Genomic DNA, 23,114 nt, shown 5'->3' with positions numbered 1-23,114 from the left:
GATCTTCAAATTTTTTACTAACAGTGAGTTCTACATTCTCTTCCACATTTTCTTCAATAACTGTGTCATTTCCTGCACTTTCTTGCTCTGGACCAAAGTAACAAAACTCAATATCCTCACAACCCTTCTTCACATCTGATACAGATCCACGGAGCAGAACACTATTCAACTCATTTAACTTTAGTGCTGGAGTTCTAGCAAAATACAATCTTCTCACAAATTTTCTCATTTCAGTATGATGAACTGCCAGCATCCTAAAATGGTGAAAAACACTTTGACAAACTTTCCTAGAAAGACAAGCCAGAGAATGTCCTTGCAAACCAGTATTCTCGCTCACTCTGCATGGATCTAGTCTTTGAAGCACCTTAATCTTCTGTTTAACACTTTTTTTTTACTATATTCTCTTAGAAAGTCATGTAAATTATCAATAGATTCCTGTCGTACAGTACAAATACTACTACAATTCCAAGTGTACACTGGGGCTTTAGGACGTCTCCCCATAACCTCATCAGCTAACACCTCTTCCTCATTTCTTGGAACCATTTTCTCCTTTTCAATTACACAACCATCTTTAACTTCATATGCTCGACCACTGGTGTCAACTGCATGCAGCAAACTATTACTTTGAAGATAACTCTCTTCATTAAAAAATGGTTCAGTACTTGAACTATGCTTCCATTCTCCTAAGAACACTTTACAAAAGTTTTTTTTTTCACTTCTCTTTTTCTTTTTCTTTTTGACTTCATTACATTCACTAATTTATCTAATGTACGGATCCTGTTCAAAATTAAAATGAATAGTTTTCTTTTTAATTCCAAAGCCTTTGCAACAATTGATTCAATATGTTTCTTTTTCTTATAAAATTTGTCTTTCTTCCTATATTTTTTCACATCCTTTAGCAAATTGAACATCACTCTTCTCTGAAACATTTTTCTACGAATGTTTTTAAAATCTATTTTTCTTTTTAAGTCATTCTTTCTTACTTCTGATTGTACATTAGCATTTAGCATATTCTGTCGATTGTCTTGTTGTTTTCTACTTGAAAAACTATTTGCAGTGGATATATTTTTACATTTTTTCTTTGCTTGAGGATATTTTTAATAAAATTCTTAGTCTGCTTACCAGAAGACTTTTTCTTTTTTCCAACATGAGGTTCTTCAACTAATTTTTGTTGTCCAGTTGTCTTCAAATATAGATGTTGTTGCTGTTCTTTTCTCTTTCTTGATATTATAGGCATATTTAATTTATTTCAGTGTTGTTCAGCAATACCTGAAAGAAACTAAAAAAAAATACCTTTATGTAATTTAAATATATTACTATATTTTTTATGAGCTTTTCAAATCCTATCATATGAGCTGTCCCTTTCCTACGGCTGCAAGTCTTAAACAATAAAAGCTACACAAATTAAATCTCTGACAACAGTTCCTGTGTGCAGACAGACTAATGGTGTGATTCTAGGCAGAAAACGATATTTAATTTGCAATTTCAAACCACATTTACTACTGTGGCAGAGTAAGTGATAATTACTGTAACAGCCTGACACATTTTCCTTATAGTTTAGAGAGGCAGAAAAGAGCACATGTCCTAACAGCTACTTGAGACCATGAGCATGTGGAACCTGGGTGAGTGATTAGACTAGAGCAAAGGAAATGAGCCTTGGTGATGTTGAATGTGTTAGCGTTACACACTGCTATCTGAAATACCACACAGTGCTGAATAGTAAGCATGGGAGTGCAAGAAAATCAGCTGCCTGTGTGCTAAGAGTGTGCTTCTGGAGACTGTGTATTGTCAGGTGCAAGAGAGATCTGCATGGACGCTTGCACAACTGCATGAAGACTGCAGAGATGTATGTAAGATCACCTGTGGTAAGGGTTAATTGGAGTTTTGAACATGTAGGAACTACCTCACCCATTGCAGGAGTGGAAGGAAAATCTACCCTGTTGTTTTCAAATGTGTTAGCATTTGCCTTTCATTTGTGAGATATTGATTTGTGCTGAATGCTAGCCATCACAGTTCAAGAAAACAACCTGCCCCTTTCCTACGAATGCAAGTCTTACAGAACCAGACCAACACGAATTAAATCTCTGACAACAATTCCTTTGTGCACACAGACTCATGGTGTGATTCTAGGCAGAAAACGATAATTGATTGGCAATTTCAAAGCACATTTACTTCTGTGGTAGAGCAAATGATAATTACTGTAACAGCCTGACACATTTTCCTTATAGTTTAGAGAGGCAGAAAAGAGCACATGTCCTAACAGCTACTTGAGACTATGAGCATGTGTAACCTGGGTGAGTGATTAGACTAGAGCAAAGGAAAAGAGCCTTAGTGATGTTGATTGTGTTAGCGTTACTCACTGCTATCTGAAATACCACACAGTGCTGAATAGTAAGCATGAGAGTGCAGGAGAAGCAGCTGGCTATGTGCTAAGAGCGTACTTCTGTAGACTGTGTATTGTCAGGTGCAAGAGAGATCTGCATGGACGCTTGCACAACTGCATGAAGACTGCAGAGATGTATGTAAGAGTACATGTGTGGTAAGAATTAATTGGAGTTTTGAACATGTAGGATCTACCTCACCCATTGCAGGAGTGTAAGGAAAATCTACCATGTTGATTTCAAATGTATTAGCATTTGCCTCTCATTTGTGAGATATTGATTTGTGCTGAATGCTAGCCATCACAGTTCAAGAAAACAAACCTCCCCTTTCCTACGAATGCAAGTCTTACAGAACCAGACCAACACGAATTAAATCTCTGACAACAATTCCTTTGTGCACACAGACTCATGGTGTGATTCTAGGCAGAAAACGATAATTGATTGGCAATTTCAAAGCACATTTACTACTGTGGTTTTGCAAGTGATAATTACTGTAACAGCCTGACGTTTTCCTTATAGTTTAGAGAAGCAGAAGAGAGCACATGTCCTACCAGCTACTTGAGACTATGAGCATGTGTAACCTGGGTGAGTGATTAGACTACAGCAAAGGAAAAGAGCCTTACTGATGTTGATTGTGTTAGCGTTACTCACTGCTATCTGAAATACCACACAGTGCTGAATAGTAAGCATGAGAGTGCAGGAGAAGCAGCTGGCTGTGTGCTAAGAGCGTACTTCTGGAGACTGTGTATTGTCAGGTGCAAGAGAGATCTGCATGGACGCTTGCACAACTGCATGAAGACTGCACAGATGTATGTAAGAGTACATGTGTGGTAAGTTTTAAGTGGAGTTTGTAACATGTAGGAACTACCTCCCCCATTGCAGGAGTGGAAGGAAAATCTACCATGTTGATTTCAAATGTGTTAGCATTTGCCTCTCATTTGTGAGATATTGATTTGTGCTGAATGCTAGCCATCACACTTCAAGAAAACAAGCTGCCCCTTTCCTACGAATGCAAGTCTTACAGAACCAGACCAACACAAATTAAATCTCTGACAACAATTCCTTTATGCACACAGACTCATGGTGTGATTCTAGGCAGAAAACAGTATTCCTGGGTGATACCAGTACGCCTTAACTTATGGTGAAGACATACTCCATAATATCTTACAAGTTCAAGGCAGTTAAATATCTTCCAAAACATAAAATGTAAAACACAACTTTAAAACAAGAATCACATTTCTATTATTTATATCAAAATGCACCACATACATCCCCTCTTAAATTCATAACTCACCTTTAAAAGTAGTTAGTTGAGAAAGAAATGTGGCACTCACACAGCAGATTATCGGAGCCAGAATCTCTGAGCTGTACACCTCTCACCAGAACCAGTAAATGGTAAACTTTCCCTCTTTTTTCACACATATACATGTTAACTTCAAATCACAGTGCTTCCCACATTTTTTCAAATGGAAACACACATTTCTATTGGTTGCAAATTTCAACCCTTTCCAAATGATCCCTACCCCCAATATGACTTCTGCCTGCTACCATAGCAACAGGTCATGGAACACTGGTGTGAGCAGAGAGGTCAGAAGTTCAGCACACAATGTTTCTAATCCAAAGAGCAAGAGTGCTTGACTGTTCAAACCTAACAGCAAATCCAAAGTAATGTTCTGTGGGAACACATTTTTCTGAACCAATACAAAACATGCTTTTAAAAATTTAAACATACAGCCTAGTTTTTAGTGTTGAATGCTCTGAAACAGACGATGAGTTCTTTTTATTAAAAAAAAGTATGTAAGCCTCCATTTTACAACCATCTTTCTTTTCATATTGCAATTCTACTGAAAGACACCTTCTGAGTGCATCCAGATCTCCTTGAAAGATGTTCACAGTGTGGATTGTAGGTCATAGCTATGTCTTCTGGAGTGAAAAGTATGCAGAAAAAAGAGGTATTGTGAAAGACGTTGCTTTGCCAAATGTAGACATTAAATGGATTGGTCAGAGAGGTTAAAGTGGCACCAATTAATACCTTTGGTGAAATTCGTTCTACATCTCCAACAGCCTAACCTTATAATTGTGCACTGTGGTGGAAATGACCTAGGCCCTTTAACTGGGGTAGGTCTGGAAATGCTTGTTAAGGACACCTTTGTGCAATTGATGTCACTTTTTCCACAAACTACCTTTGTATATTCTAATATATGCCAAAGGCAAAAGTGGAACTGGTCCAACCAATATTGTCCGCAGATTGACAAAGCAAGAAAGCACGTCAATAAGTCTGTTTTTGCTTTCCTCAGAGACTATGGTATGGGTTCTATATACCACAACAACTTGCGTTACAACATGCAAGGCATTTATAGAGAAGACGGTGTACATTTCACAGATGAAGGCAACAGAGTCTTCCTCTTGAACTTTAGACTCTGCATCGGTACTTACTTATAGGTACAAAAAAACACTCAATGAACACAACGGCTCTTTTTAGAGCCAACCAACATCTAAACACTTAAATTTGATTTTTATTTCTATTTTTTTTATAAATTTATTGCCACCGTGCGCGCACCCTGCGATATTTTTTTTAAATGTTTTTTTTTTTGGGACCTAAGGGGTCTTTCATGGTCCCCCTGAGAAGGCCTAGGGGGTCAGGAACTCTCTACCCTGCCCCCTTTTAACATTCTCCACTTGTGATTTTAACTCTCTTCTGCCTCTAAAACTCAAAATGGCAGCTAGGGGTGCGTGCACCCCGTGATTTTTTGAAAAAAAATAAAATGTTTTTTTCACCCTTCGGGGTCCTTCAGGGACCCACTGACAAAGGCTAGGGGGTCAGGGACTCTCTACCCTGCCCCCTTTTCACGTTCTCCACCTTTCTTTTTCCCTGTCACACACACAACACACAAAATGGCGGCCGACACTTCCTGATTTCGACCGATTCGAATGTTGACTGACATGAAACCACCAATCAGAATTACGCTCGCACCCGGCACGGTGCGTGCACGGTGCGTGCCTATAGATATTTATGTACTCTGTAATTTTCTCAGGAACTACTGAACAGATTGACACCATATATGCAAAAGGCACATGCCTGACCTGAGGACTACCACTTTGCCAAATTTCAAGTAATTCTGTTCAGCCGTTCGGGCTGTACCTTCGACTAAAGGTCCTATGGGAAAATGCATGGGGAAAACGCGTTTTGGGACCCCCCTTTTTTCTCAGCCCCCACTTGACGAATTACCCCGAGACTTTCAGGGTAGGAGCTGAGCGGAGCACCCCATTAGTTTTGAAAATTTCGCGAGGATTCGTCAACCGGCGCCAAAGTTATTCAAAATAGAATTTTGAGATTTCCTATGGAAACTCGATCCTAATTATAACTATCTACTGGCGACCGCCAGTAGATAATATATATTATCTACTGGCGGTCGCCAGTAGATAGTTGTAGTTAGGACCTATTTTCCATAGGAAATCCGCAACATTCTATTCCCAATAAGTCTGGCGCCGGTTGACGAATCTTCGCGAAATTTTCCAAACTTTTGGCCAGCTCCGCTCTGCCCCTACCCTGAAAGTTTCGTGGGGACGCGCTCTTTGAACCTACCACTGCCACAACTTTGAACCAGGCTCGCCGTGAGGGGAACGGCTTCTTCAACGGGGCCAAAAGGAACTTTGCTCGATCTGGGACACCGCCGGGAGGCGGCGGAACTACATTTCCCAGCACCCTCAGCTCCGGGCGCCTGCCGCTGATGTCATCAGGCAGCGCCCAGGCTGTATAAATTACACACAGGCCCCACGCAGCGCGGGACGCGCTCTTTGAACCTACCACTGCCACAACTTTGAACCAGGCTCGCCGTGAGGGGAACGGCTTCTTCAACGGGGCCAAAAGGAACTTTGCTCGATCTGGGACACCGCCGGGAGGCGGCGGAACTACATTTCCCAGCACCCTCAGCTCCGGGCGCCTGCCGCTGATGTCATCAGGCAGCGCCCGGGCTGTATAAATTACACACAGGCCCCACGCAGCGCGGGACGCGCTCTTTGAACCTACCACTGCCACAACTTTGAACCAGGCTCGCCGTGAGGGGAACGGCTTCTTCAACGGGGCCAAAAGGAACTTTGCTCGATCTGGGACACCGCCGGGAGGCGGCGGAACTACATTTCCCAGCACCCTCAGCTCCGGGCGCCTGCCGCTGATGTCATCAGGCAGCGCCCGGGCTGTATAAATTACACAGGCCCCACGCAGCGCGGGACGCGCTCTTTGAACCTACCACTGCCACAACTTTGAACCAGGCTCGCCGTGAGGGGAACGGCTTCTTCAACGGGGCCAAAAGGAACTTTGCTCGATCTGGGACACCGCCGGGAGGCGGCGGAACTACATTTCCCAGCACCCTCAGCTCCGGGCGCCTGCCGCTGATGTCATCAGGCAGCGCCCGGGCTGTATAAATTACACACAGGCCCCACGCAGCGCGGGACGCGCGCGGGCAGCGCCCGGGCTGTATAAATTACACACAGGCCCCACGCAGCGCGGGACGCGCGCGGGCAGCGCCCGGGCGAAGCCCGGGCCAAGGGCGGGCCCGTTTTAGCCCGTTCTAGACTGTGAGAGACTGGACTGGGCCACCCCTCTTTCCCCCAACCTCAAATTTACCTGTGGTAAGACGATATATATTTGTTTTTGAAAGTGAAATTGCCTTATTACAGTTACTATCAGGGTAGATCTATAGAGGATTTGCCAGATTATAATGTCGAGACAAAAAACACCTGCCACCCTGGCAAATACAATGGATAATTATTTGGTCCAGGTGGTGGCAAAGATTAATAATGATCGGAGGTCTTCCCTGGGTCTTATGGATTCCCCACCTTGTGCCCAAATTAACCAATCAGGGATATTTCAGTCTGCTAGAGATGAAATTGTTACCAATGTCCCGATTGAGGTCCCCTATGACTCCTCTATAACAAATGTATCCACGCCTTCTACTGTTCAACAACTCGATCCTATTGTTGATTTACCTATCTTAGAAGAGCCAAACCAATCCGACACAATTGTGGAGCTAGACCCTGAGAGCAATACTCCTCCCACTCCTGTCCCTGCACCAAGAGTTAAAAAAGGGATTACTAAGGAACCTCCTAGAAGAGGTGGCCTACGTTCCTGTAAAACTAAATCTGTAACCCCACCAAGAAGAGTAAAGAAAAGGGTGGAAGAAGGGATAAGGGAAGAAGAGAACGAAAGTGTAGATTGGGAGGATACCTTTTTAAATAAGCTCATGGGAGCACTGGAGTCTAAGTTATCAGGGCTAATGAAACCTCTTATATCAAAAGTAGACCAATTAGCTAATAAAGTTAATAAACTAGAGACCCTCCTAAGAAAAACCAATGAGGGGATGGGGGAAATATCAAACCTAATAATATCCAAATTTGAACACATAGATGCTGTAGGGAAATCACTTGGGGGTACTATAAATACAGGCCTACAAATTCCATCTGACCATATTCATCAAGCCTGCTCTGGACATGGTGAGACTCCTAATACTGCCCCAACATTAGAAACAGCACAACCAGTAGGCAATACTATCACTGAGACTCTTAATCCAGAAACTGGCCCAGTTGAATTAATTGTTGAAGCCTCCCCCATGATCCTAGTACTCGCAAACACACCAACGTTGAAAACAGGGCAGACCGAGTCCTCGGACTCCCTACGAAATAAGGCTTTGCAGTGGCTTAGCAATAATATGCACATATCCCCTTGGGGTAAGGTAAAACTATCTGATGATCTGCTCACAGCAAGAAGGGTTAAGTGGATAGGCACTAAGGCAAAGAAATTTCAAGGGGATTGTGTGGTTTTGAGTTTTAAGGGTCCTGAAGCTCTACCTGATGTCCTACGGAACATCTTCCCTCCACAACTTAGAACAGCAGAAATAATACCACTGACACTGGATTTCTTCTATAGTAGAAGAGGACTAATAGCTAAACCTAGCACATTAAGAACAAAGTGGACAGTTGTGGGAAATAGAAGGGCCAGGATTGACCCATCAAGTGAGTGGGGGTTGAGGTTGGATAATCACTACTCCGTGCTATCTGACCTAAACGAGTGTGATTGACTCGCATGTGTTCTTCCTGTCGCCCCTGAACTCCAGCTGCACCAGGGACATGATAGGTCACTGATTTTTATTGAGCCTGTACTAGATGAATTGACCCCGGCCTCTAAGACATCTCCCACTCCCTCCCAAGAGGATCTAAGTGGAGTTTGGATGGGACAAAAAAGAACACTAGAGGCAATTGAGAATCCACTAATATTGAATAGTGACCTAGTGCCAGGTATAGAACCTGAAGATCGTATATACACTTCTGCCATTGACCAGATCCAGCACCAACTGGACATATTGCCATTATCTATTATTTCTTGGAATATAGCTGGCATTGCTAACAAGCTAAATATCCCAGATTGGGTCGATTTTATCGACCTGTACGATATAATAATGTTGCAAGAAACTTGGGCGCTCACCCCAATTTTCCGACAAGGATATCTGAACTTTTATGTCCCAGCCATAAGAAACCGAGTGGGTCGACACTCTGGGGGCCTGTTAATTTGGGTACGACAAACATTGAATTGCTCAGTTAAACGAAGGTCCATACCCTCTAATGATATCCTAGCTCTTGACATTAGCTGGCAAAATGGTCAACAACTAGCCCTGTTCAATCTTTACTCCAGGGGAGTTGGTAGGGGTAAACCATCAGAGACCCTAACGACCCTTGAGCATTATATTGAAATGCTACCAGTGCTTCCCCATGTAATAATAGGCGGGGATTTTAACACCACCTTCGAACCTTTGGGCGAAGAGGATAGGACACTGGCCGAAGATGAGGATACCAAGTGGAGAATTCCCCAACTGGATATCCCAGTCATTAGAAAATGGAGCACAGTAGCAATCCAACTGAAGAGTCTTTGTCTATCAAGAGGCCTTAGAGCAGTAAATGGACGGGCATCCTCTGACTTAATGGGGAAAAACACATTCGACAATGGCCGAGCAGCCAGCAGAATAGATTATATACTACTGGACGTAAGGGCTTGGGATAAATTGGTGGATATGGAAGTGAAAGACAAAATAGAAAGTGATCACAATCCACTGTGCCTGACACTCCATCCCTACCATGAAATGTCCGATCTCCCAAGAGGGAACCAAATGGTGACGCAAGATTTTGTAAGTTCAAACAATCTTCGCCACCTGAAGTGGAGTATGCTCTTGGAAGATGTTGACAACTTAGAGACTCTAAAGGAATTAGTGGCGACTGAGGTATCTAAGATAAAGTGCCATTATGGGAGGACTGATTTTACAGACTACATGATGGCTGCTCACGAGAAACTATTTTCAAAAATCCAAAGTTTCTTTGTTAAAACAGTAGCCCCAAATAAAAAGAAAAAAGTCCAAGAGAGTAAAGGATGGTATGACAGGAGTTGCAGGATATCACGAGACAACCTTAGCGTGGAACTGAGAACAGGAAATGCAGCAGCAGTAAGGTTGGCAAGAAACCAGTATAGACAGGCCCAAAAATTGGCAAAGAAGCGTTGGGATGAGGTTTATTGGCGCGAACTCAAGGAGGCGTGTGCCTCTAAGGATTCTAAGCGCTTTTGGTCCACAGTAAAATGGGATAAGGGTGGCACAGCACCCCATCCTATGAACCATGTTCCGAAAAGCAATTGGGTGGAATACTTCCAACCACAGTATGCCTGTAATCCCATATTTTCCATTGGTTGTCCGCCTCCACAAGTCTTTTACAAATCTCCAATATTTGATGAAAAGGATGTGAGTATTGTACTGGATTGGGTGGCCGGGGGCAAAGCTCCAGGCATGGACGGAATTCCGGCTGATATATTTTTATCGGATCGTAATTCCTGGTGTACATACCTTGCATTGCTGGCTAATGCGGTGGCAATGGGAGGGAAAGTGCCTGCCTCTTGGAAGGGAGCCGAAATCATTCCCATATTTAAAAAAGGTGATAGAACCCTGGCCAAAAATTATAGACCCATTAGTTTGATTGATACAGCACAAAAACTAATGGGCCGATTAGTCCAAAATAAACTGCAGCAATGGATCAACGAAAACAATATTTTGTCATCTTACCAAGCTGGATTTCGTCCTCTAACTAGCAGCGTTGATCAAGTCCTCCACTTCTTAACCATCTACTGGAGAAATGTTACCCTAAAGAAGGGGACATTGTATGCAGTTTTTGTGGACCTAAAAGCCGCTTTCGACTTGGTCCCCAGAGAGAAACTTTGGCAGACCTTGGCGGACGAGGGCTTAAGCCAGGAATTGCTCACACTCCTTGTTCGTCTCCACGAAAATAATTTTGCAAGAATAAGGTGGGGCAAGCAAGGAGAAGTAACTGATCCCTTTCCGGTAGAACGTGGGGTGAGGCAAGGGTGTGTCCTAGCACCGACTCTCTTCTCAATTTATATAAACGGCATTGTTGAGCATCTAGAGAAGATTGCTAGTGACGCCCCAGTAATCGCAGGCTCTCGTGTACCTATCCTCATGTTCGCAGATGACACGCTCCTACTTTCCCGCACTCCCAGTGGGCTCCAAAAAGTGGTTGATGCATTTGGTATATTTTGCGACGAGAGGGGCCTTGAACTGAACACCTCCAAAACAAAATTCATGTGCCTCAACCAGCAGTCCACCTTTAAAGGTGTAATAAAATATAAAGGTACACCCCTAGAAAGGGTGGACTCTTTCTCTTACCTAGGCATCACTCTCCAAGGAAAAATGAGTTGGAAGCCACACATAACCACAACTTTACTAAAGTTTAGGCAGCTAGCAGGCGCAATTACCCTAAAACATCGCTCCTCGCTGACAAAGCCAGTAAATTGTGTGTTGGAAATATATTCTATGAAAGTACTAGGGGCTTGTTTATATGGTTCTGAACTATGGGGGTTTTCTAATTTGAGAGAACTGGGCCGAGCAGAAAACAGGTTTTTACGAGGTATTGTGATGGTCCCCCAAAGCACACCCATAATCCCACTAAAATTGGATATGGGAAGAAAAGGAATAGAGGACATAGCGAGGCTACGCCCTCTTCTATATTGGAGACGGATTATGGTGACCCCAGAATTGAGCCATTATGCTGCGGCACTGACGGACGTTATTAAATTCGACCGTTTCCATACTATCCCATGGTTAAGGGAGCTCCGGGGACTCCTTATAAAAATGAATTTGAATCATCTATGGGATACCAAAGACGTAACCTGCTTTCCTACGAAGGCAAAGCTGAAAGACCTATATTGGGAAATGGTATATTTTACAATGTTTAGTGACGTCACAAGTACAAGCCTAACATCTCGCTTCTTGGACATAAAAATGTACCCTTCTTGCGAAATTTTTTGGGATATCATTGAAAAACCCTTTGATAGAAAACTCTATTTTCAATTTCGCATAGGTACACTCCCGGTGAATGCGTTTAAGAAGCACTGGTCCCCAGTATGGGATGAACATTGCCACCACTGTAAAGAACAAATTGAGCACATTTCCCATCTTTTGTTCTGTTGCCCATTGTATTCGTCCCCCAGACGCAAATGGTTAAAACCTGTGTGCTCTAGTTTGGGAACCCGTAGCCAATCCGCAGCCCTAAGGATACTTGAAACAGATTGTTCCATATTGCTTGTGGTTGGGGTAGCAAAATTTTTGGCCTGGTCATGGTCAATTCGTACTCGTTCACTTATGGCAATCGTATCGTAATGAAATTATGTATATTCTCAATCTTGCACTCTCCCGTATGAATTATTGTATTTCATTTATAGAAAAATCTATATTTTAAGAAATTTGACAAATTGAAGTACTTGTATTTTTATTATGTATTTACTCGACATTCCATGTTTAATATGTATTTTTATATATAGTATTTATTGTATTAGGGATAGGCGAATGCTTTTATGACAAATGTCGAATAAAGCTTTAAAACTGAACTGATTCGTCAAGCGGGTGCTGAGAAAAAAGGGGGTCCCAAAATGCTTTTTCCCCATGCAATTTCCCATAGGATCTGTTGTCGCAGCTACAGCCCGAACCGCTGAACGGAATTACACCAAATTTGGCAAAGAGGTAGTCCTCAGTTCAGACCCGTGCCTTTTGCATAAATGGTGTGAATCCGTTCAGTAGTTCCTGAGAAAATTAGATTTAAAAGTACATATATATCTATGGCCGGGAGGATCCGCGCACCCTACCCGCACCGTAAGGCACCCTCCCCGAACCGAGCGCGCACCCTCCCGATCGCGCGCTATATGCTAATTGGCTGTCGAGTGTATGTCTACATTCGAAACCAGGAACTGTTGCCGGCCTTTTTCTGCCTCGGTAGAAGTGAGGCTAAAGAAGCAAGGGGAATAAGTGTGTAAAACATATAGAGGGGGCAGAGTGGAAATACTCTGACCCTCTAGAGGTGCTTAGGGGGTCCCAGAAGGACCCCCTGGGGCCCCTTTTTTACAAAAAACAAAAACGGCGAAATGCACGCAGGGTGCGCGCATCCTATCGCGTTGGGTGCACGGATTCTCTTGCGTTGGGTGTGCGGATCCAAGGAAAAAAAAATTGAAATTGTTGGGAGATAAAGATCAAGCTTAAGTGTTTTGTTCTTGAGTGGCTCTAAAAAGAGACTTTGTGCTCATTGAGAGTTTTTGGTACTTATAAGTAAGTACCTATACAGAGTCTAAAGTTGTTGAGGAAGACTCTGTTTCCTTCATCAGTAAAGTGTATTCCATCTCTCCTATACATCTCTTGCATATGAAAGCGCAGATTGTTTTTGTAAATGGACCCCATTCTATAGTCTCGGAGAAAAGCAGAAACAGATTTATTCACATGTTTCCTAGCTTTCTCAATCTGTGGCCAAAAATTATCGGACCAGTTCCATTTCTGCCTTTGGCATATGTTAGAATTCACAAAGGCAGTTTTGGGGAAAAGTGAAATCAGTTCTGCAAAGGTGTCCTTCATAAGCATTTCCAGACCTACCCCAGTCAAAGTGCCTAGGTCATTGCCACCACAGTGCACTATTATGAGGTCAGGGTGTTGGATCTGCATGAAGGATTTCACCAATGGCATCAATTGGTGCCACTTTAACCCTCTCTGTCCAATCCATTTAATGTCTACATTTGGCAAACCTAGGTCTTTGTGAATGCCTTTGTTTTCTGCATACCTTTGGCTCCAGAAATTATAGCTGTGTCCCACAATCCACACTCTAAGCATCTTGAAAGGAGGTCTGGATGCACTCAGATGGTCTCTGTAAATGAAATGGCAGTTTGGAAAGTAAGATGTTTCTAAAATGGTGGCTAAGATGCAATTTTGAAAAAAGACAAGAAATCATTGGTTGTTTGACAACCTTCTACACTGAAAGGTAGGGTGTATAAATCTGTTTTTTAAACGCATGATTCTTATTGGTTAACACAAACTGATTGTAAGGAACATTATATATGATAAGCTGATATATTGAAAAGTCAAGCACACTTGCTGTCTTGATTAGCAAGATTGTGTGCTGAACCTGTGACCTGTGTGCTCAGTACAGTGTTCCATGACCTGTTTTATGGTAACAGGCAGAAGGCAGATAGGGGGAAGGGTTCAAATGTATGTAATTTGGAAAGGGTTGAAATGTTTAACCAATAGAAATGTGTCTTTGCTTTTGAATTTATGTGGGAAGGAATGTGATTTGATGTTTACATGTATATGTGTGGAAAATGAGAGGGACACTTTGCCATTCTTTGGTTCTGCTGACAGGTGCACAGTGCAGAGATTCTGTATAAGAAAATCTGGTGTGTGACTGATATCTGGTGTGTGACTGATATACTTCTTAATCTACAAAACAACTTGAAAGGTGGGTTATTTAATTGTGAGGGGATGTATGTAGACTATTTTGATTTAATCAGACTAATGTATTTCTCCTGCTAAAGTGCAGGGAGTACTTTTTTTCTCTACAATCTTATTGACAGTGTGTGTGCATGTAGAAAAACCATTCTGTGATAAGCATTTGTGTTTTTCATGTGTTTGTAGACAGATAACTGTGCTGTTATAATATTTTGGTCGAATTAGAAACCAGTCATTGCTTATGAATTTGTGAAATGAGTTATGTTTCTACACTAAAATGTAGTACTCCTTCTGGATGAAGAAATGTGTTTTGGTATAGTGCAAGGGATAGTGTTGCTTGTCTAGAATCACACAGTGAGTCTGTGTGCATTTGGGAACCACTGTGAGAGAAGCATTTGGTAACATCGTGTATTTGCTGACAGATAACTGTTTTAAAACCTGTCTTGTTGTCAAGTTTTAGTAGCATTAGAAGGCAGTTTTTGCTTATGCTTTGATTAAATGAGTCAGGCTTTGACACAAAAGTGCAGTCCTGAAATATGTAGTTTGTGTGCATTCCCCTTACCTCTTCCACTGTATTGAATGAGTTTTGGTAAACTCCTAGGGATATAGTGGTTGTTGTCTAGAATCACACTGTGAGTCTGTGTGCATTTGGGAACCACTGTGAGAGAAGCATTTGGTAACATCGTGTATTTGGTGACAGATAACTGTTTTAAAACCTGTCATGTTGTCAAGTTTTAGTAGCATTAGACGCCAGTCGTTGGTTATGCATTGATAAAATGAGTCATGCTTTGACATTAATGTGCTGTACTTTAATATGTAGATTGTGTATAGTCTCCTTACCCCTTGCACAGTAGTGAATGAGTTTTGGTAAGCTGCTAGGGATAGTGTTGCTTGTCTAGAATCACACTGTGAGTTTGTGTGCATTTGGGAACCACTGTGAGAGAAGTATTTGGTAACATCGTGTATTTGCTGACAGATAACTGTTTTAAAACCTGTCTTGTTCTCAAGTTTTAGTAGCATTAGAAGCCAGTCTTTGCTTATGCATTGATAAAATGAGTCATGCTTTGACACTAATGTGCTGTACTTTAATATGTAGATTGTGTGTAGTCTCCTTACCCCTTGCACAGTAGTGAATGAGTTTTGGTAAGCTGCTAGGGATAGCGTTGCTTGTCTAGAATCACACTGTGAGTCTGTGTGCATTTGAGAACCACTGTGAGAGAAGCATTTGGTAACATCGTGTATTTGCTGACAGATAGCTGTTTTAAAACCTGTCTTGTTGTCAAGTTTTAGTAGCATTAGAAGGCAGTTTTTGCTTATGCTTTGATTAAATGAGTCAGGCTTTGACGCAAAAGTGTAGTCCTGAAATGTGTAGATTGTGTGCAGTTTCCTTACCACTTCCACTGTAGTGAATGAGTTTTGGTAAACTCCTAGGGATAGTGGTGCTTGTCTAGAATCACACTGTGAGTCTGTGTGCATTTGGGAACGACTGTGAGAGAAGCATTTGGTAACATCGTGTATTTTCTGACAGATAATTGTTTTAAAACCTGTCATGTTGTCAAGTTTTAGTAGCATTAGAAGCCAGTCTTTGCTTATGCGTTGATTAAATGAGTTAGGCTTTGACACAAAAGTGCAGTCCTGAAATATGTGGATTGTGTGCAGTTCCCTTACCACTTCCACAGTAGTGAATGAGTTTTGGTAAACTCCTAGGGATAGTGGTTGTTGTCTAGAATCACACTGTGAGTCTGTGTGCATTTGGGAACCGCTGTGAGAGAAGCATTTGGTAACATCATGTATTTGCTGACAGATAACTGTTTTACAACCTATCATGTTGTCAAGTTTTAGTAGCATTAGAAGCCAGTCTTTGCTTATGCATTGATAAAATGAGTCATGCTTTGACACTAAAGTGCAGTACTTAAATATGTAGATTGTGTGTAGTCTCCTTATCCCTTGCACAGTAGTGAATGAGTTTTGGTAAGCTGCTAGGGATAGTGTTGTTTGTCTAGAATCACACTGTGAGTCTGTGTGCATTTGGGAACCACTGTGAGAGAAGCATTTGGTAACATCGTGTATTTGCTGACAGATAACTGTTTTAAAACCTGTAATGTTGTCAAGTTTTAGTAGCATTAGAAGACAGTTATGGCTTATGCTTTGATTAAATGAGTCAGGCATTGACACTAAAGTGCAGTCCTGAAATATGTAGATTGTGTGCAGTTCCCTTACTACTTCCACTGTAGTGAATGAGTTTTGGCAAACTCCTAGGGATAGTGATTCTTGTCTAGAATCACACTGTGAGTGTGTGTGCATTTGGGAACCACTGTGAGAGAAGCATTTGGTAACATCGTGTATTTTCTGACAGATAACTGTTTTAAAACCGGTCATGTTGTCATGTTTTAGTAGCATTAGAAGCTAGTCTTTGCTTATGCATTGCTAAAATTGAGTCAGGGTTTGACACTAAGGTGCAGTACCATGTACTATTCTCTTCACTGCGCCAGAACTGCAAATTTAAAAGTTTTACCCAGGCACTGTCCTAGCAGTAGTCTGATGATTTAGTCAGTTTCTAAGTACTTATGTCGTGAACCATACATTACCACATAGACTGCTTCAAATGTCTATGCAGTATGCATGCAGGCTTCTAACATACTATACACTTGTCTTTCACACCTTCAATTCCCTAGTCATTATCCATACACTTCCAGGAAACACACTGTCTCTCCCTTTGCACTCCTCTAGTGACCCATTCAGCACCATGTACTAATCCATTCACTGTGCCAAAACCCAAACACTTATAAATTCACCAAGACACTCTCCTTGCAGTACTCTAATCATTCAGTCAGTGCCTAAGCATTCATGCACTGAGCCAGGCCTTAGCACATGGACTGCTTCAAACTCCTATCGACTATGCATGCAGTCTTCTAACCACCTAGACACTTGTCTTTCACACCTTCAATTCCCTAGTCAGTATCCATACAGTCCAGCAAACATCCTGTCACTCCCTTTGCACTCCTCTAGTGACCCATTCAGTACCAAGTACTAATCCATTCCCTGCGCCAAAAGCCTACCACTTATAAATTCACCCAGGCACTCTCCTTGCTGTACTCTGATCATTCAGTCAGTACCCAAGTACTCATGCAGTGAGCCAGGCCTTAGCACATGGACTGCTTCAAATGCCTACCCAGTATGCATGCAGTCCTCTAACCAACTACACAGTTGTCTTTCACACCTTCAATTCCCCAGTTAGTATTCATACACTTCTAGCAAACACCCTGTTACTCAGTGTTTCTCCTTATAGTACTGTAATCATCCAGTCAGTTAGCATGTAGTCTTTTAGTGAGGTGAGCTTTAGGACATGAACTGCTTCAAAGTAGTATGCACTACGCATATAGTCTTTTAACCAACGTCACACTTGTGGTTCAGGGCTATAGTTTCTTAGTCAGTTTTTATATAAAATGTGTTTGTACAGTAATGGAATAGTATAAATTTGAAAGTTATTAATATACATTTATTTGTGATTCTTTTTTACAGATACTGTTTTTCAACGTTAAAATAGAGAAATCATGCCAGAAAAAAAAAGAAAAAGAACAGAGACAGGAGGATTATTTGAAGAAACGTCAACCACAAGTATTGAATGTACAAGATAATGTGGCTAAAAAGGAAAAAATCTTCTGGTAAGATCACGAAACAATTTATTAAAAATCTTTATAGGAGCAAACAGTATGTAGATAATGCTGGAACTACTCAGAATTCTTCAAGTAAGAAAAAAATTCAAAATAAGAGGAAAAGTAAAAAAGCGAATGGTCAGTCAAAGGAGATAAAGTATGGTAAAAGAAGGCTAAATCAGTATAAGGAATTACGCAAAAAAATATTTGACAAGAGAATAGTGCATAATTTGCTGAAAGGTGTGAAGAAATATAAAAAGAGAGCTTTATTTTATAAAAAGAAGAAGCATATTGAAAACATTGTGGAAAAGGCTTTTGAAGTAAAAAGGAAACTGTTTATTTTAGTGTTAAACAGAATTCGATCACTAGATAATCCAATCCATGTAATGAAGGACAAAAGTAGGAGGAAAAGAGTTATTAATAAAAAAAAATGTTGTGATGTTTTTTTGGAAGAATGGAAACACAGTTCCAGTTCAGAGCCTTTTTTTAACGAAGAGAGTTATTCACTGAGCTTATGAGGTTAGCGACGGTTGTCCAATTGAGAAAGAGAAAATGGTTGAGAGAAATGCAGAAGAAGTGATAGCTGATGAAGTTTTAGGGAGACGTGCTAAAAACCCTGTGTACACTTGGGATTGAAGTAGTGTTTGCAGTGTACGACAGGAATCTATTGAAAAATGATGTAGTTTTTTACGAGCCTATACTAAATAAAGTGTAATACAAAAGATTAAGCTGTTGCAAGGACTAGACCCTTGCAGAGTGAGAAAACATACTGGTTTGCAAGGTCATTCTCTGGCTTGTCTTTCTAGGAAAGTTTGTCAAAGTGTTTTTCACCATTTCAGAATGCTGGCAGTACATCATACTCAAATGCGAAAGTTAGTGAGAAGGTTGTATTATGCAAAAAGTCAAGCACTAAAGTTAAGTGAGTTGAACAGTGCTCTTTTGCGTGGGTCAGTATCAGATGTGAAGCAGGTCTGTGATGATATTGAGTTTTGTTACTTTGGTCCTCAGCAAGAGAGTGAAGAAACTGACACATTAGTAGAACAAAATGTTGAAGACAATGTACAACCCGTAATTAAAGAAAAATTTGAGGATGAAATCACAAAGGTTAAGGTAATTTCAGGTGAAACACCAAATGTTTCTGTAATGAAGACTCCAGGAAGGTTGCTTGTAGTATAAGGTTTATTCATAGAAAGATCCCATCCAGATAAACAGGTCTTGTGGGGATGAAAGCTAGGCAGCAACTGCCCTGTACTCATTACATCATAAGGCTCATGCAGATGATAACATTCTAGAGTGCTTAGCAACATGAGTGACATCTCAAGATGCCACACATCCCCATCCTTTACATCAAAAACAAATAAATCCACATCTAGACAATAAACATGAACTAATAACACATGAGAAGACCTATTTTACAAAATCTCTCAAAAACTTTGGTGGAGAAGTGACTCTAGAAGACTTCCGAATAGCAAGAGGGTTAGGTTTTGGTTCTGCAGAAGTAGAATGACTTTGACCAGCTGCAAAATCTTTCCTAACCACCACCACCCTGTTTAAATTCCAAATACGATGATCTGCAGTCTTTATAGCATTGTTGAAAAGTTTGATTACTTGGATGGGCTTCAAAAACCCTGACATGGATTTCTTCTTTGAGGGATTCTTTATAAGAACCCAATCCCCCACCTTGACTAAAGTTTTCCTAACAGAGTTCCTAAGATCATGGATCCTTTTCCTGGCTTCAACAGTCTTAGACTCATGCAGTTTCCACTTTTTGCTTTCATTCTCAAGGAGTAAACCAGGTTGCATGTTGTTTACCCAGGGAGGTGCAATTAGAGTATTAGGGCATCTAGACCTAAACAATTCAAAGGGAGTTCTATTTGTCACAGAATGAGGTGACACTCTGTAAATCTCCACCTTTTTCCAAATTTGTGTACGCCAATCCAGCCCATTCATTCGTGCCATGCTGATAGTCTCTTTAAGCACACGGTTAAATCTCTCAACCATACCATTCGTTTGTGGGTGGTACAGAGAGGACCTTTTATGTTTGATACCACGTGCATCCAAAAATACTTGCATTTCCTTAGACACGAACTGTACACCGTTATCAGTTAAAATACTATTAGGTAATCCTTCCCTAGCAAATACTTTTTCTAGAAAATGTATAACGTGTCTAGTCTCAATTCCTCTGGAGATTCCAATCTCAGGCCACCTAGAGTAAAAATCCATTAAAACAAACACGTACCAGACAGTACCAGAACACTGTATCGGACCCAGAATGTCTAAACCTACCTCCTTCCAAGGAGCATCTGGTCTATCTCTTATGATCATGGGCTGTGTTTTAGGTTTGGCTACCCTCTCACTGAGGGCACAATCAACACAATCTCTTATCACCCGTTCAACCTGTAAATCCATTCCTGGCCACCAATAATTTAATCTAAGTCTCTCCTTAGTTTTAGAAACACCCTGATGGGTCATATGTGCCAACGATATGAGTTCTGCTCTAAGAGAGTTGGGAGGGATGAGTCTTAAACCCCTAAAAAGGAGTCCATCGTGTTGAGACAATTGATCTCGTACATGCCAATATTTTGCCAAGTTCTCATCTGCCTTGTGTTTACCTTCCCAACCTTTGTTAATAATTTCTAACACTTTAGTTAGCTCCAAATCTTGTTGTAACGCTTCCTGCCATTTACACCTGTCAATTATTTTCTCTTCAACGACACAAACCATATCATCATCTTGTTCACCTTCATCCGAAACCTGATCATTCTCAACAACCAGTCTTGACAAAGCGTCAGCTACTTTATTTTCTACTCCAGGCAAATATTTTACTTCAAACTCATAATCTTGTAGGCCTACAATCCACTTCGTAATTCTACTAGAAACCGCGTCAATACCCTTATTCCTAAAGATCTCGCACAACGGTTTATGGTCAGACCTGACTTCAAACTCACCACCCCAAAGGAAATCCTTCAACTTTCTTATCGACCAATAAACAGCCAGTGCTTCTCTCTCAATCACAGAGTAACGCAACTCTGCGCCTCTCAAACTTCTAGACAAGAAGAGAATCACTTGTTCCTGCGAATGACCTTCTTGTAATAACACTGCTCCTAGCCCCTTTAAACTTGCATCCGTGACTAGAATGGATTTCTTCTTCGGGTCAAAACTACATAGTTTTGGAGCACTTTTCAATTTCTCTTTAACAGCATTGAACTCTTTATCACAGTTGTTGTCCCAATGAAATACAGAACCTTTGCGGAGCAGTGCTCTCATGTGAACACATAAGGAAGCAAAACTGTTTACAAATTTACTATAATATTCAGCCATACCGAGGAAACTCATTAGTTCCTCTTTATTCTTTGGGGTGGCTAAACCCTGTATAGCAGTAATTAAACTTTCCTTTGGCAAAACACCACCCTCGGATATAGTGTGTCCTAAGTACTCAATGGAGTTTCTTCTGAATTTACATTTCTGCATTTTTACTGTTAAATTGAATTCTTGTAACCTGTTGAAAACCATGTATAGCCTTTCATCATGCTCCTTGGTATCACCTCCAAAGATCAAAATGTCGTCTTGGTAAATTCTAACACCAGTGAGGCCTTTCAAAACTTTTTCCAGCGCTCTCTGGAAGACTGAGGCTGCTGATACAAGGCCAAAAGGGAGTCTTGAAAAACGAAAAGTGCCAAATGGAGTGACAAATGCTGTTAGGTCCTTCGAAACCTCATCTAATCTAATTTGATGATAGGCTGACCTTAGGTCAATGGTGCTGAACACCTTTGCCCCCTTCAACAGCATTTACATGTCGTTAATCTTAGGCAGCGGATAACGGTCAACTACCACACTCCTGTTCAATTCCCTAAGGTCGACACACAAACGAAGAGATCCATCCCCCTTCTTTGCGGCGACCACCGGAGCGACCCATTGTGTAGCTTCTACATCTTCAATCACTCCCTCAGACTTCAAGCGTTCGAGTTCTAATTTGACCATTTCTCTTACTGTAAATGGGACATTCCTAACCTTGCAACAAATGGGTTTAGCATTTTCAACCATGCGAATGTGATGAAGATACCCTTTGAGGCACCCTAGCTTGTCTGAGAACACATTTGGGAATCTTTTTTTTAAACTCTCAGCAAATCCTTCATCTACAGTATTCTGACTAACTGAAGTTAGATTTGATTTGAAATTTTCTCTAAGTATGATAGGTGGATCGGAATTCGGGTCCAACTTAACGCCTAGATCCCTCTGGTGGAACCAGCTCAATATGCTGTCTCCTTTTTGTGAAATGTAAATCTTTGCGCTTACTAACCTGTCTTTGTAGTCAATTAAACCCCAGAAGTACCCAAACAATTTTATGGGTTCACCTCCGTATGCAAACGGTTTTATGTCAGGGCGATAAACTTTGACTTTTCCACACATTTCTTTATTAAAGAAATCTTTTGAAATAATGCTAATCTTTGCACCTGAATCGAAAAGTACTTTAGTGGGTCTCCCTTCCACTAAAATTTCATCTATTGGGGCTTTTCCTCCTTCCCCGCTCTGCACGGCTTGAACCTGAATTTGGCCACAGTCTACTTCCTCTTGAGACTCATAGGTACCATCCACATCATAGTAGACTTCACTTATCTTACCTCTGTAGTTCTTTCCTTTGCACATGGCAGAGAAATGACCCTTCTTTTTGCATTTACTGCACGTGGCCCTCCACCCTGGGCATTGTCTGTCATTTGCAAAGTGACCTGTTTTCCCACAGCGGAAACACTTAACAGTTGAGAAATCAAATTTCTTTCCTATTTCTTTTGAATTGTTAATCTTCTCATTACACACATTACCTGTTGTCCCTCTAGGTTTAACAGTAACAGCTTGAATAGAATTTTTCTCTTTGCTTTCACCATTTTTCTTTATGACATCTACACATTTCAGCGAATGTTCTATTCTTTTTGCAATTACAATTACATCTTCTAAATTTGGCTCGTCTTTCTGCCACAATTCTTCCCTAACACGTTCAATGCTGCAACCCAGCATGAACTGATCTCTTATTCTCTCATCGAGTGTTCCCTCAAATTTACATGACGAAGCCAATTTTCTAAGAGACGTAACGTAATTCTCTATACTCTCATCTTCTAATTGAGTCCTCCTGCCAAAATGGTATCTCTCTAAAATAGTACTGACTTTGGGCAAATAGTGTTTATCAAGCATAGCAATACAAATTTCATATTCATTAAGGGTACTATCATGAAGTTCAGGAAGGTGATCAAAAACTTCCTGTCCTTCAG

The sequence above is a fragment of the Triturus cristatus genome, chromosome 9 (genome assembly GCF_964204655.1).
Source record: "Triturus cristatus chromosome 9, aTriCri1.1, whole genome shotgun sequence".
Taxonomy (NCBI): Eukaryota; Metazoa; Chordata; class Amphibia; order Caudata; family Salamandridae; genus Triturus; species Triturus cristatus.
The sequence above is the reverse complement of the archived record's forward strand: the minus strand, read 5'-3'. Positions refer to the sequence as shown.